Source organism: Tupaia chinensis, unplaced genomic scaffold, assembly GCF_000334495.1.
Source record: "Tupaia chinensis unplaced genomic scaffold, TupChi_1.0 Scaffold000075_1, whole genome shotgun sequence".
Classification (NCBI taxonomy): domain Eukaryota; kingdom Metazoa; phylum Chordata; class Mammalia; order Scandentia; family Tupaiidae; genus Tupaia; species Tupaia belangeri.
Genome location: NW_006159535.1, coordinates 2,818,769 through 2,834,863, shown reverse-complemented (window position 1 = coordinate 2,834,863; position 16,095 = coordinate 2,818,769). Strand labels below are relative to the sequence as shown.

General features: G+C 34.9%; 1 protein-coding gene across 10 annotated transcripts in view; it reads right to left on the bottom strand.

Annotated features, from left to right (window-relative positions):
• FUT8 (fucosyltransferase 8) overlaps window positions 1-16,095 on the bottom strand; it is a 270,265-nt gene that overhangs the window by 171,142 nt on the left and 83,028 nt on the right. For 7 of the 10 annotated variants that reach the window (XM_006142414.3, XM_006142415.3, XM_006142416.3 and 4 more), the window contains exon 3: window positions 6,306-6,399. The exons of the other annotated variants lie outside the window; for them this stretch is intronic. The gene's annotated coding sequence lies outside the window, so the exon portion shown is untranslated. The remainder of the gene's footprint in view (window positions 1-6,305; window positions 6,400-16,095) is intronic. 10 annotated transcript variants of the gene reach the window in all.

The window sequence follows — 16,095 nt, the reverse complement described above, 5'->3', positions numbered from 1 at the left end:
CCAAGTGGTTTCATGTCCCCAAATTATACTAACAGACAAATTAAATCTAAAAAAACAGTAACAACTCCTTTTCTTCCAAACCCTCAGCACTAAGAGCATGTGGAGGTCCCAGTGGCTGGGAGAAAGACTAAGAGACCAAAAGATGATGTCAAAGTGTAATGAGTAGACTATGTGTGCTGGTTATTCAGCTATTGTCTCTCGACTCCAAATCTACTCTTTAACACTCATCTCTATAATGCTGAAAATAGAACTCTGAAAACTACTTTACTCTTTTGCCAGCTAGCTTTCTCATGCTGCCAATAAAGGCACCAGGGAGAGAATAGAAACTTTTTCCAATGAGCTTTGCCCTGCCTTAGGCCCTCCATCCCAACAGAAGCAGTTGTTAACAGCCACAGCTTTTTCCAATACTCCCAGAAGCACCTCTCAGAAATACCAGCAACAGCCAGGCAGGCCCCTCCAGAAGTTTTGAATCCCAATTCTGTGGTGCACCAACTCTAAACTCTTCTTTGTTCCCCAGTCCTAAGAATGATGACTGCTTTCTAAAATCATAAGGTGTCTTCAAAAAGCTCATAAAAAGCAAATGTTGTAGGAAAAAACTATACATAGATTTTAATTTTTTTGCACCAAAATAAACATATACTTTAACTCCATTTCCCAACAAACTTTTTGAAGGCCCCTCGTACAACATCTGTTACCCCAGCATTTCCCTTTTGCTTTTTCAGTCCTCCATCACCCACATAACCTATCCCCTATATTAATTTTTTCAGCTAATGTATCCAGTGTAGATTGCTTTTGTGACCTGACCCTAACTGATCCATCATAGTTACACAGAATAAAATTCAACATGATCTTTACCACTTTGGAAAACTCCTTTTCCAAAATATGAAAGTCCAGGAAAAAATATATACTGCATTTCCTCCAAAACTAAGTGAAACATGTAAAATGGATACAAGAAGTATGGTTGAGAAAAAAGGGGAAACACACCCTAAGAAAAAAACACATTGAAACAACTAACATAGTACAAAACCTATTTTAACCCTCAAAAGCCATAAAGAAAAGCCAGTAAAAAGTCTGAACAAATATGTTTTATCATTTAAATAATACAAATTACAAAATTTTTAAAGTGGAAAGAACTTTATTTCTTTCACCTCTGCCAGTGTTCAGCTTTGTTAAAGTAGTGTTATACCTAATTGAGTTACTACACTTTAAGGAAGAAATTAGGGTAAGTCCAAAGAAGATTATATGAATGATGAAAGGGAAAATGAAATAAGACTCATGAAGAAAAGGTTCAAGGAATCAAACATTTTATTCTACTCCAGTGAAAAGAAAATTTCAGGACATCACAGCTGCCTTCTAGTTTAAGAGTTCTGATGAGCTTTATTTCATCATCTCTACAGGAGAAATGAGCCTAAAATGGAATATGAGAAAGCAAATGAAGACAAAAAATGAAGCTTCTTAGCTTACTGACTACTTCAAGTCACTAAAGTGGTGGCTCTTAACGCTGGCTGTAGGGGAGAATGTTGGTAGGATATTTCTACTAAAAAGAAAAAAAATGATAATGGATGATGGTGGTGGTGGTGATCAGAACCCCAGTGCCAGAGATCTGATTTAACTGAGCTGACACAGAGCCCAGGCATATTTTTTAAAACACCAACAAACAAAAATATCCAAGTGTTTATAATATACTAACAAAGGGGCCAAGAATCACTTAATGGAATATTCTGTAATTTTGCCAGTAAATGTAAGGAGTAAGAATTACCTGCATTCAAATTGCCAGGAGTTTATTAGAAAGCAGTATCTCGGAACTGTTCCAAAACTACTGAACAAGAATCTATAGGTTGAGAAGATTCCTGAGTAGGTCTTAAGCACACTTAAGTTTAAGAAAACATCAGTTTATGAGGGTATGTAAGACAGAGTGAAAGGCAGAGTATGTAGAATGGGAAAAGCAAACCTCAGCTTAAAAACACTAAAAATAATCTACTTAGTTGAATATTTCCAAAGTTTTAAATATAAAGGATTTTCACTTTGGAAGTCTGTTAGACTATACTTAGAATACTATTTTAGAGAGTAAATAGTAATAATCACTAATTATTCAGCACATACTATTTGCAGACATTGTTCCTTTATTGTTTTTTTTACAAACTAATCCTCAACACATGTCTATAAAAATAGGTATTTTAAAATCTCCATTTTACAGATAAGGCAAGATAAGATATTAAATTAATAGCTTGTTCCAGGTCACACCACTGAAAAGTGGCAAAACTGAGATCTGAATCTCGGTAGTCTGTTTAAGAGCCTATAATGTCAACCATGAAAAAATACTATTTCTCAATATCATCTCAAGACACTTCGAAATCATTCAGAAGTATAATTATTGGTAAGAAAATTCTGTAAGAATAAAGAAAAAATTAGTGTGCTTTTCTCTAGTTAAAAAAAAAAAATTGGGGACCAGTAGGTTAGGCATAGTGGTTAAGGGCACTGGACTCACGGTTCAAGTCCCAGACCTGGCAGCTTGCTTTCTCACTTCTCTCTCTCTCTTTCTCTCTTGCACTCTGCCCCTCTCTGGTCACATTTAAACAAACAAATGAACAAACATCTATAGTAGAGACATAATTGTTCAACATTGTTCTGAGTCTATGGTCCACATTTAAAAGAGATACGTGACAGAGAAAATAATTCAGGAAGTTACTAATACTCCACATGATCAATATTTTAGAGTGATAAAGATATCAATTCATGAAATTATTTTAAAGAAGAAACATTTTTGATAATAACCAATTTATCAGTATCTGGGAAATAACCGAAACGTGATATCTAGAAACAAATTCTCTCAAAGTCTCCTTAATTCACCCATACAACTACTACCACAATCACTACTGCCATCACCTTTAGAAATGTAAAGTACCTAAGGTTATGATTATTTTTTACAATAAGGAAGCAAGGCATAAATCTACTTCGATTTTTCTCCTCCTCTGTACCCTACTGCTCCCTACCTCTCAGCAAGTCCATTTCTTTTCAACCTGTAATTACAGAAACAAAAAGTCCTATTCCAGTGAGATCCAAAAGTTACTTCTGAAAATGTTGAGGAAGACCTTTCAAAGAGAGATCAGATATAGGCTGTCAGTAAAAACTCTAGAAGAAATTTTAATAATTAATGTGAATTCTAAATAGAATGGCAGAATAGCCAAAGTTCCCAGAGATAAATAACATCAGCAAATAAATTGAGTTTTAAATACGTAAAATTTTATTCTATGAGAGTTTATAGCAGAGTATTACTGGTATTTTAGCTTCATTTGGGGCAAGCATGCTTTAAAAAAAAAAAAGAGTGTACTATTTCTTTTATATTAACAATGACAAAGCCTTGGTGACCCACTTTCAGAGAATGAACAAAATAGCAGATATTAAAATAGCTTAACCAAAAAGAATTATTAAAGTGGATAATACTTTCAGAGAATGAACAAAACAGCAGATATTAAAATAGCTTAACTCATAAGAATTATTAAAGTGGATAATGAAGCCAAAAAGAATTGGGGGTTATAGATATCAACGCAAAGATTCACTGAGATTTAGTCTTCCAAACATTTAAGTTTAGAATTATGACTTGAGGCAATTTTAAAGTACGATTGTACCTGAAAAATCTAAAAAGGTAAGATCCACGTGAAGCACTGTAGAGATGCAACCTGATTTCCTAAAGAGTAGACAAGAGTAAGACTTCCCAGAAAGCCAACACAAATTAAGCCCAAAAGAAGAAAACTCTTAGGGCGCAAGGCAATAGTCAAAAAGCACACAAACTGAATTTTCCTGATATGACTAATAAAAATGACCCAGAACAAAACTCTTTGAAAATTTCCATCAGCTTTTAATATTCATATTAGTTATGAGAATTATTTGTAGCTATTTTTCCTTTTAATTAGCACCAGACTATCACTCCCTTCCCCTTTCCCTTTAGCTTCATAATAACATGTTCTCTATCTTCCTTCTCCCCTAGCCCATTCAAAAAGACAACATTAGTTGACTGAGTAAAATCTATTAATTAAAAAAATGAAAAAATACTCCACATAAGTGATATTTACTTAACAGTAGTTAAATGAATAAATACCACCACCCCTTCTACCTTTTAACACAGAAAAATCATATTTACCATGTCATGCATAAAAATTTCCCATTAGGGAATAAATGACAAACTCTGTCACCAATAAACTGAAAAGCTTACTACAGTAAAGAAAAATAGTTATTAAAAAACCACTAAAATAATTTTTAAAGCATCTAGAGGAATATATTTTAAAAAATAATTCTCAAACTTCATCATGAATTATGATTAAGCCTAAAAAATGTCAGAGTCTAGGTTCCATGGCCAGAGGTTCTGATTTAAGTCTGTGAGTTTCTGAGGACAAACCCAAAACTCTACATTTTAACAAGCTTCTCAGAATATTACCATGCAGATTATCCATGAACCACATTCTAATAGAACCTTCACTTTTAACCACTGTCAACTTCCAAGTAAGTCCTTTAGATCTAGTCAGAAGGGTCAATCTCTCACCATAAAAGCCACAATTTTAGATTAAACCACATGCTTGGAATTAACAGGGGGAAAAAAAAAAACAACCAGTTACTAGATGTACTACTACTGACTGTGAACTTTTACACACTCTTTTACAAATGTAGGTAGGTATGTATGTATATGAATAAAATTAATAAATTAAATATTGTGTGTGAAGGATGCACTACAGTGTCTGGCTGGAATAAATAAATACTCAAAAAAAAAAAAATAGCAGCTGCTATTATTCCTAATCTTTACAACCACTCTAGTAGGTGATTGGTTATTTCCAACTTAGAGTGGAAGAAACGAAGGTTTAAAAACTTGCCCCAAGTCACAGGAATAGTTAAGGAGCAGAGACTGGATTCAAGACAATTCCCAAGACTACAAAACCTGAACTCTACTCTAACCTAAGCTAACTTCGTAAAGCAGCAAGGTGAAAACAGCAGATACAAAACCATTCCACAGTCATAACCACTCTTTATACTCTTTATGAGATAATTTTACTGAGTCATCTCCAGGTCATTCATAACCTGGGCACACTCTCATAAATGTTTCTATATGACTATGAATTAAAGAAGGGTAGAGCTAGGAGGTGGTGTTGGGATTAAGAACGGTGGCTCTTACATGGCCAACTAACTGCGTGTTGGAATCCCAGACCCAACGCCATGGCCAGGCATGTGAGCATGTGTGCCCAAGATCCCAAGAGGAGAATGGAAGAGAAGAGATTGTAGCATGGCCATTCCCCCAAGGGTAATTTATTTATTTATTTTCTTTCCTTTCCTTTGTTCCTTTCCCTCTCTTCTCCCTCCCTTCCTCCCTCCCTCCCTCCCTCCCTCTCTCTCTCTCTCTCTCTCTCTCTCTCTCTTTCTCCCTCTCCCCTGCAAGAGCAAATACCCTATAGCAAACTAAAAATGAATAACATTCAAAACAAAACAAAAAAATAGAAAAGGGTAGCCATAGACTGAGATGGGCTGCTAAGAGTATTTAATGTTTCACAGCACTTTAGAACTGCAAATTAGGTAACCCATGTTATAGTAACTCTGGAAGGGACATGATAGAAAATATGCACAGACAAGTTAAAGGTCTAAATTTAGTCTAAAATCACTCGATGTAAGCTGATTAATTCAAGGACATTATGAAATCAGATCACATAATATATGAACATGATAAGGAATTCAAGGTTTTCTATTAAACATGTTTTCTACCCAAATTTTGAAAAATCTGCTTATGTGCCTAATGATTAATATTTTGTGTATAAATCAGTTATTTTTTAAAACACTTTATAACTTTTCTTAAAATGCCTATTTTTCTCAATTTCCTCCTAAATGTTTTTTCCTTCCAAGCACATTTCTACTTTGCTTATTAGCACTACCTAGCCTCAAAATGGTAAGTAATGGTTTCCACAAAACTCCTTTACCTTCACTTAAACCAAGAGTACATTCACAACAATTATGGCAAAAAAAGATTATGTTTATATACCAACAACATCAGCATACCATGAAAATTTATGAAATGGAAATTACCGGTGATAAAGTATATTCTATTCTGCTTAATTGTATAGAAAATTTGTATTTTTAACCTAGTAACTCTTAATAAGTGATACAAATCCCTTAGCTGTTCAGTTTTATATCCTACAAATTTACAGATAACTCTCTAAAAAGATTTTTAAAACTAAGTACATTAAATTAGGCTCTTAGTCAAATAAAATATGACACATAAATACAGAGCAATAAATAAATATACCCCAGTCAGGAAGAACACATACCTCCCATTTGTTCACCCTCTCTCAGCACTATGACATCCAAACCAGAACAGGGAGGTGATGATTCACTGGTGCTGATGCCCAAGGAGCCCCAGTGCTACAGGAGAAAGCAAAAGTAAGAATACTCTACTACCAGAGATCTGTTCACCAAACACGTAAAAGTAGACATCTCCAGTATCTAAATTTGCACAAAGACTACATGTTGTACTTTTACAGTTAGATAACATTTGTTATTATTTTTTAACGTGCTAGTTTTAAGTTAGTCTTTTGTTTCTCTGGTTTTGGTTTTTGTTTCACGGAAAAGGAGACTATAAAACCCCTGCCTCAGGGACAAAACTGGAAACAATCCCATGAAGAGCAAAGAAAAAATTACGGTTGTGACGAATTCCAGAAAAAGGCACAGAATTCCTGAACCGACAAATACCATCTTTCAAGAATAAGAACTGTGTAATTCTCTTTCTGGGTTCTGTCTACAGAAAAAGCACTGGGCTTTTTATATGAAACTGGAGCACAGAGCTTCTATGATAGCAGAAATTCTCTGGAGTTCCTTGGAAGTCCTATTTACTATATAACATCTACAGACCCTCGAAGAGCAGGAAGCCCAAACGTTGAGTCAAGGCTCCTTCCCTCCTTCCTTCTCAATAAGTACAAAAACTGAGTTTCCCTTCTCAGCAGATTCTCGGGACACAATTGGATAGTGATGTCTTTCAGGCTCAGATTCCCCCCACTCCTTGTTTGTCTTACAAAGCCATCTACTTGTACTTTAATCAGAACTTCTTAATGAACACATCAGTTACAATTAATCTTTTTATCTTCTAATGGCATATAAATGCACTTTCCAGTAAGGTATTCAGTAGCTGAATGTGTCCATTAAGCACATGAAGTATGGCTTTTTTGGACTGAGACATGCTGTGCTCTAAGTGTAAAGCACACATGGATTTCAAAGACTTAATATATGAGAATATAAAACATATTATTATATTTTATATAGATTATTGTTGAAGTGGTAATATTTTTAATATGCTAAGTTAAAAATAATTAAAACTAATTGCACTGGTTTCCTTTCACTTTTTTAATGCAAATACTAGAAAATTTTAAATTACATGGGTAGTTCACATTATATGTCTAGTGGGTAGGGCTGATTTATGCCTATATGATCATAAGCTTTTACTAAACTATTCCTGTATCAAACTTTCATGCTTATACAGCATCATAAAATCTAGCCATTACAAGAGCTAAATGAATATTGCCTTCTCCTCTGACAGCCAAAGTAGATTACATCCACTTACCTGCTTCCATGCTCCTTCCTTTCTGGTATCCTCACTCAACCTTAACATCTTGAATATTATCCCATACTTCTCCTCCTTCACATCCCTAACCCCAACTCCCACCCAAATTACTGGCCTTGAAATATTAATCTTTTATCTTTAATGATTTTCACACTTAGAGAAAGGGATGGAACAAGTTCTCCCAAAGGAACCTCGAGGCTATCTCTAAAGAGCTTTAAATAATAGCACGCAGTCGTGGTAAAGGTTTCCAAATAGGACACGGCATGAACCCTTGCCTCCCACTGTGCAAATTATTATAGCTCAGTTTCTTTTTCTGTAATAGAGGGTAAATACCGTTATCATTTAGTATTGAATTCATATTTTATTTAACTAATATTACATTAAAATATCAATTTCATGTTTTCTTGTGAGTTAATATAAAAGAAGCATTTAGAACAGCACCTGGGACTTCATCACAAATATTTATTAGCAGTTACTGTTGACATTATTTCCTTTTTCGTCATGCTTTCTTTCTATTCCTAGCTACCCCATCAACAGGTTCTCTCCTCAGTCAACTCTTCAGTATATCCAATAAAATGTAAAAACTACAGAACAACAGATGGAGAGGGAGGTCACCTGCAGTTGCCAAAAACAAAATACTCCAAATATGAAAGAGCCCGTGAGTGCATTGCCTCACACAATAGAAAGATTCTTCATTATGAGAGGTAGTCAAACTAAGTCTGGGCACTGTAAAGAAGTATGTTGGATTGGAAAAGATGTTTCCCTCTTTAACCCGCTATTCCCTGTCAAAATATTTAACCCAAATATTAAAATCTAGAATCTATTCCATTGGAAAAAATCAGCAATTCTAGAAACTACTTTCTCTGGGGTACTGATTCAGCTATCATTTTATGCCTGTACACCTAAAAAAAAAAAAATCAAAAAGCTCCTATCTGCAACTACTGGAAAGCCCAAATTGAGACTTCCACCACATGGCAACCCATGTTAATCTGCCCACTCATACCCAATAAATTTGAAAAGAGTAGATACAAATGAAAAAGTCAAAATGTCCCTTTGTAACTGTGGCAAACCAAGTGGAGAATAAGGCAGGGAACTCTTTAAGCCAAAATGTAGGAAAACTGAACCATTCATTAGTCTTTTCATCATCTGTCATATATTACAGACACTTGCATTATGTTTTATTTCCTTCTCTTAGCAGCAAGGAGTTCATCTTCCTGGACAAGAGTCTACAAAACTGCATGTGACATATTACTCAAATATTTGTCATGTTGGATTGAATCTATAGTTATAATATGAAAAAAAAAAGTGGTTTTCTCTGTGAAGCACTCAGTTTTAAAACACTTTCACATTATTTCATTATCCCAACAATCTTATAACTAGGCACATCAAAGATGGGCTCTCATTTTTGCTAAATCCTCAAGTTCATGAGTCTAAGTAGTTAATTAAAAAATATCTGTTTCTGTATGTCTTAATGAAGAAACCTTTAGTCCAAAAATATGCCGATTATAAACAAAATAAAAAAAATGGAACTTCACAGCACTACACAAGGGGATTTCAAATAGTTCTTGGAAAAAGTGGAGTAAAGTACAAATGTATTTTGGTGCAAAAAAAAATTGAAATCCATGAATAGCTTTTTCATATTATGCATTTTCTGTGAACTTTTTGAAGACTCCTATTAATAGTATCATACCACGCTAAACCACACAAGAACCTAGCTCAAAAAGAACCAGGGGGTGGAAGGAAGGAAGACAAAAAGATGATGATGAAGATGACAACTTTTTCATAGTAAGCTAAATCTAAGGCCAGTCCCTAAATAAAACTAGCTTGCTTTTCACATTTCATTTTTCCTATCTCGTTAAAGTCACATCATTTTATTTGCTTTCCTACAAGTTTCTTTTCTCTCTCCCTGCCTCCCTCCCTCCCTTCTTCCTTCCCTAATGTGAGACACAAATAAAGAACATGCAAACACATTTAAGGAAGAGAGAGAAAAAGGTCAGTTATTTTTGACAGGGTTTTGCCACGTCATGAACTGTGATTCTCCCGCCCCAGCTCCCAGCCAGGCAGGAGTGCAAGCATGCACCATTACTCTCAGCCTGTTTAGACTGGGCTGGAAACTGAACCCAGGTTTTCATGTGGCCTCAGCTACCTGGCAGTAGTGGCCTTCCACTTGTGCCACCAAAGCTGCGCTCCTAAAAGTTCTTTTCTATTAAGTTTCTTTTTCCTGACAACTAAGTAATTAGCTGTACTTTCATCATCAAAATTATACTCTAGCTCAAATTTCACCTGCTACCTTCCCTCATACCTATATGTCGACTCACGTTTTAAAAGTTATAAAACTTTTGTAGTTTCCTCACTCTGTTTTAATGGATACTTTTTTTTTACTCCCTTGAGTTTATAAGTAGTCTCTGAAATGGCTTCTGTTCCATTCTACTCTCTCTAGAAATAATCTGTTATAAGTCTATACAGAATCTGCTGGTATTCCCATTTCACTTACATGAATAAAAGATCAGCAGTTTCTCTATAAAATATTTGCAATAAGCAATCAGTCAGTATTAACTGACATCTAAGATTATAAAAGCAGAGTTAACTTCCTACCTTTTTTCACTTCTCAGTTCATATTTAAAATGTTCTACAGCTCTATTTACAATGATATAGGGAAATTTATCTCACTTATCTTAAAGCTTCTTTCTGGGCAATAATTTTAAAATCTCACTGGGTTCTTTGAAATTTATTTTAGATCCAAGAAGTTTCCGTGTCTAGGAATTTAAGTCCAAGTTTATTTACCTTCTAACTGATGTATTATTTTAAAATATTCTTGCACCTTGTCTCACACTGTACTTAAAAGTAAGAGTCATGTCCTATTCAGACTTGTACCCTGATCAGTTTGAACATGGTACTAATTCAAATACATGCATGTTGAACTCAGTATTCTCACTGAAAGTGCTAAGTTGCTGGCTTTAGCGGAAGATCTTCAAATTTTCTTCTGTGTGATTTGACAAGTCACTACAGATTTGAACCAGATTCTGAGTAAACCGCACTATAAAACCACGGTTGGAACCTAAGTTCTGTTATTATATCTCATGATTGATTTTAGCATAACTACCACCTGCAAAAGAGATAGTAATTAATTAGAAAGAAAAACTGGTCCCAAATCTTACTCTTTCTTAGCCACAGTTCTCAGTAACCCTTACTACCAGTCTCTAACTACTAATCTGAAAACAAGATGGAATGTCATCTATTTCCCAGATCACACAGACACTTGTGGTAAGGAGATGAGACAGTAACATGGATATGAGGTTAGCTTTTGACTTATTGTAATATATTTTGCTCCAAAAGTTAAGAGATTCAAGTTAAAAGTAATTTCTTACTAGAATGAAATTTGAAAAAAAACATTTAAAAAACACAGACATAGGCTTTTGCAGATATTTCCAGTTAACTTGTGATAATGTCAACATTAGCTCAAATTTAGATTGAAAAACTATTACTTACCTATTACTATTGCTTATTATTTTAGGTTGTTTTAGCAAATACCTGGACCTCGGTAAAAATCACTAAATTGTACTCAGAATATAAGAGCATGTGCTACAGAATACAAAATTCAATGTGTAAACAAACTGATAAAAATCATTTAACTAAGTGGAGAAAGGTAGGAGCACTAAAGAACCTTCATATACAGTCACATGTAATCATCACATCTGCGTGCAGCTAAACATGTGGCACTCCAGTTTCAGGAATCCTGAGCCTACCAAAACTTTTACAACTAAATTTGGGTTATCTGAGGTGAGGGAAGAGATACGAAAGGAGAGTAAAGAGCCTTTTAAAACTCCTATTTTGACTAAATATGCAGCTGTAATTACAGCTGTTCTGAAGCTTTTCTTGGAACTGCCCGATTACATTTTTTTAAAATAATAATAACCAAAAGTAGGCTTAATTAACTAAAGATTTGAAAGGAGTATTTCTTCATAGTTAAAAACTATTTTTTGGCTAAATAATTAATTAGTATTCTATTGGTTTTATCCTACAACTAATATTAACAGATAAGGATTATTACATAAATGCAACAAATTTTTCAGCTTTCTCAGGTTTTATAGTTTTTAGTATTTTTTCGAAGAGAAGATACATTGAACTTCCTTCCTTTGATATTTGTGCAGAAACCTGCATTTATGTTTCTTCTGATTGCCATGCCATCTATTTTATGCAAACATGAAGCATGTCTATGACCCAAATGGTAATAGATTATGATACCAAAAAACGGCACCACAAATTTTTTAATCTCATTCCAAATATATTATTTAATGGTATGCTTACTCTAAAAGTTAATTCGTATCATGCACCAACATGAATGATGTTTTGCACATTTTTAGACTATTTTGTGTTATATTTTAGATATGATCAGCACCGCAGTTAATTCCTTGAATAATTGCTGATGTGAAAGGTGGGTTATTTATAAAATCACAAATCTATGGAACTTAAAAAGTAACTAATATGTTAATTTTTAAAATGTCCTCAATGGTTAAGAGTTTTCAATTGCATGTTTTTATTTCTACCTGTGAATAGCAGGAATTTCTACAATGAAGATACTTTCTTGAGGAAAAAATGAAAAATGATAAAGGAATTTTTCAGATTCCCTAAGATTTAAGATATGTAGATTAAAAAAGATCCTTCCTAGAAAATAAAGAAGGCTAGAATAGTAAAAATTTGCTTCATATTACCAAACATTATCAGTGGAAAAGAATGAAGTTTAAGGAGCAAAGTAACATATTACAGAGAAAAGGATCTTGCCAGTGACTTACTATGTAGTCTTAGAAAAATTTGTCCTCAAATTTCCTCTGATTATTTGAAAAGAGAAAGCAAAATTGAAATTTTTGTGATATCTCATTAAAGAACAACAAAAAATATAAATAACTTGCTCATCATTTATGGAAAAATAATAATATAAGGTAATACTAAAACACCAATTTTATCTGAAACATTTACTCTGACACACATATGGTAACCCACATATATTTTCCATAGTTTTGGTCAGTATATTCATGTAGAAATAGCAGATATATTAATCTCCACATTTTTTTCTATTCAAGTTGGTTTTCTATTGTGAGCTTGATTAGGAAAAAAATAAGAAACTCTCCTCTCTTTTTATATTCTAAATGATAAGAAAGAAAAGCCCCAATAATCCTAAATATGGTGAACAAATATACATGCTTTCCTAATGTCTGAATGGGCAAATGTCTTCCATGGATGCTAACCAACACAGCCTCACGTTTAAATTAAAAGCTAAGCAAGCATTACAACAACACGGGAGCCACAAAGCAAGAGGAAACTAGCAGATAATAAGATTTATGTATTCAAAGAGGATAAGGATAATTTCATTTCAAAGCATAGATTATATTTACAGGAGAGTGACTCACCTGTAGTCAAAAAAATACTTCATAAAGGCAAAGAAATCACGGAGAGCTCAGACAATTTACCAAACTCAAGAATGAACAGTATTAAGCAGTAGCTGCTGAAAACCAGTAGTGTATTAAAAAGATATAAGAGAATAACTCATCCTTTCAGTCACAAGCTGAGCTCCCTGAAAAGCACAGGTAGGCTTTGGAAGGTTGGGTGTACACACCACTTGCAAACCAACTATCAAAAATGATCTCATTTGACTTCTGCTAGAATCATCACAGAAGGATGAGGCAAAATGAAAAAAGTCAATTGCAATTTAAGTTGAAGATGTGTCATCAACCAAAATAGCTGCTGCATAAACCCTATTCAAATCTTCCTTCCAGCCATATGCCTACTTTGAAGCTTTTCATTATTATTTTTTACTGTTTCCTCTACTACAGAACACCTATATAGAAGGATCCGAAACAGTGCAAGAAGTCAGGGAGTAAAGACTGAGAACTTGCCAGCACCACAAAATATTTAATTCCTTATTCTTAGAAGTTTCATATAAACACTGCCTTCTGAAATCAAGAGCTAGACGGAATCTAAAATCATGATCAGGATAATGGACTCTTCTATTTGGAGACTTTAGAGAAAAAATGCATCATGACTTTCCCAATAACCCAATACAACATCAATTCTCCTCTCCTTTGAGAGATAATCTTGACCATCTATTCCCCAAATTAGCTGAAATTTGCCTGTCCACTCCATACTCCCCTTCCCCAAAGCCCTATAAAAAATTCTACCATCCTTCTCCAAGTTAGAACTTTCCTTCAGAGCCTTCTGATGCCCAGCATTTTTAGATATAGTCTTATGCTAAGAGTGCTCTGGTTGGTTTTTTCCCAATCTGTGAAAAGTTCCAGGAGGTCAACATAAAATTAATTTGCTTCATTTTGTTTTCTTGGTGGGTTACAAAGTAACTATGAACACTGCTTCTGTGTCTATATAACCATTAGGGATATATGCAATAGAAAAGTAAAGCTTTCATTGGCCATTTAAAAATATAACGAAGACAGGGACCAGCAGTTGGCGTAATGGCTATGTCACTGGACTCCCATGTAGCGGACCACAGTTTGAGTCCTAGACGCCCCCCCCCCCAGTGGCTTAAAATCACACCTGGTGCATGTGCATGCATGCCCAAGATCCTGAGAAAAGAATGGAGGAGAAGGAATTGCAGAGTGGCCATCCCCCCTGGGGGGTGATTTCTCGCTTTCTATCTCTCTGTCTCTCTCTTTCGGGCGAGCACGTGTGCATTATAGCAAAAACCTCTCAAAAAAAAAATATATATATATAATGAAAACAAATATTTATTAAACACCTTACTCTACTGCTATGTATTTTTTAATGTAATTGATGTGATTTAGTCATCATTATAACTCTTGGGACCAAATCATAAAAGAAAGCTTAAAGTTGTCCCCAAATAACAACTATATTCCAGAACAAAGTCCAAAAATATTTCTCTTCTTTTAAAAAAAATTATTTAATTATATTTATTATCATTTTTTAAAAATTTGCTATAGGGCATATCTCACCAGAGAGAGACAGAAGGAGATAAAGAGAGGAAGTGAGAAAGCAGCCACCAGGTCCAAGACTTGAACTGCATGTGGGAGTCCAATGCCCTAACCACCACGTCACCCGCTGGCCCCAAGAATATTTCTAATAATACAAAAATATCTAGCACTTGGGCCCAGCAGTTAGCATAATGGTTATGTCGCTGGACTCCCATATAGTCGACCACAATTCAAGTCGCGGACCTGGTGACTTAAACTCACCCTGGGCGCGTGTGCGTGTGTGCCCAAGATCCTGAGATGAGAATGGAGGAGAAGGGATTGCGGCGTGGCCATCCCCCCTGGGGGGGGGATTTCTCGCTTTCTGTCTCTCTGTTTCTCTCTGTCTTTCTGGTGAGCACACGTGCCCTATAGCAAAAACTTCTCCAAAAGAAAAAAGAAAAAAAAAAATCTAGTACTCAAAATAGGGAAAATGCGCTAGGTCTGTCATACAAGCAAAGATTACCAAGCATGGGGGCCTGCTCTGTGGCACAGCAGTTATACACTGCTCAAGAGAAGCGGGATCCCACATGGCAACCACAGACAAATCCCGGCCCAGCCAGCCTGAAGCAGAGTGGACATGTGCGCGAGGGGCCAGGACTAGATGGACTAGAGAACTGGAGGAAGGAGATCACAGGATGCCCAGACCTTAGGGAGGGTGTTCCCTTCCTCCCTCTCTACCTCCTTCCATCTGCCCGTCTCACTCTCATTCTCATGTGTTCATACACATGCTCTATCATGAATAAAAAAAATTACCAAGCATGAAGAGGCAGGAAAACACGAATCATTAAAAAATGAAAACTTGCTGAAACTAACCCAGAGCACAGATGTTAGAATTAGCAGATAAGGATGTTAAAAAGTTATTTTGAATGGATTTCACACATTCGAAACATTAAGTGGAGACATGCAATATTTTTATTTTAAAAGGTCCAAATCAAACTTCTAGAGATAAAAACTACTGAGATTAAAAATACTACATAGAATAAACAACAGATTAGACATTGAAGAAGAGATTAACTAAAAGGGGAAAATAACAAAATAGCTATCCAAAAGTGAAACAGAGAAAAACTAATCCAAAAAGAATGAAAAGAATATCCATGAATTGTAGACAGCCTCGGGCACCCAAATATATATCATAACCAACTGGATTTATTTCAATAAAGTATTGTTAGTTTATCATGTGAAAATCAAGTCATGTAATATACCTTAATAACTAAAAAACAAACAAACAAAAACATGAAAAGAAAGCATGAGATCATTTCAACATACATGCAAAAAAGCATTTGACACAATTTAATGATCAATTCCTGACATGTTCAAAAGTCACTACAAATTAGGAATAGAAAAGAATTTCCTTACCTACTGCAGGGCATCTTGGAAAAATGTGCAGTTTAATTAGAAAGAATAGATGGTATCCCCCTAATATGAGAACTAAGATTAAGATGTCTACTCCCACCATTTCTATTCAACATTCTGCTAGAGGTTCTAACCAGTCAAGTGAAAGGGGGGGGGGGAAGCCCTCCAGAT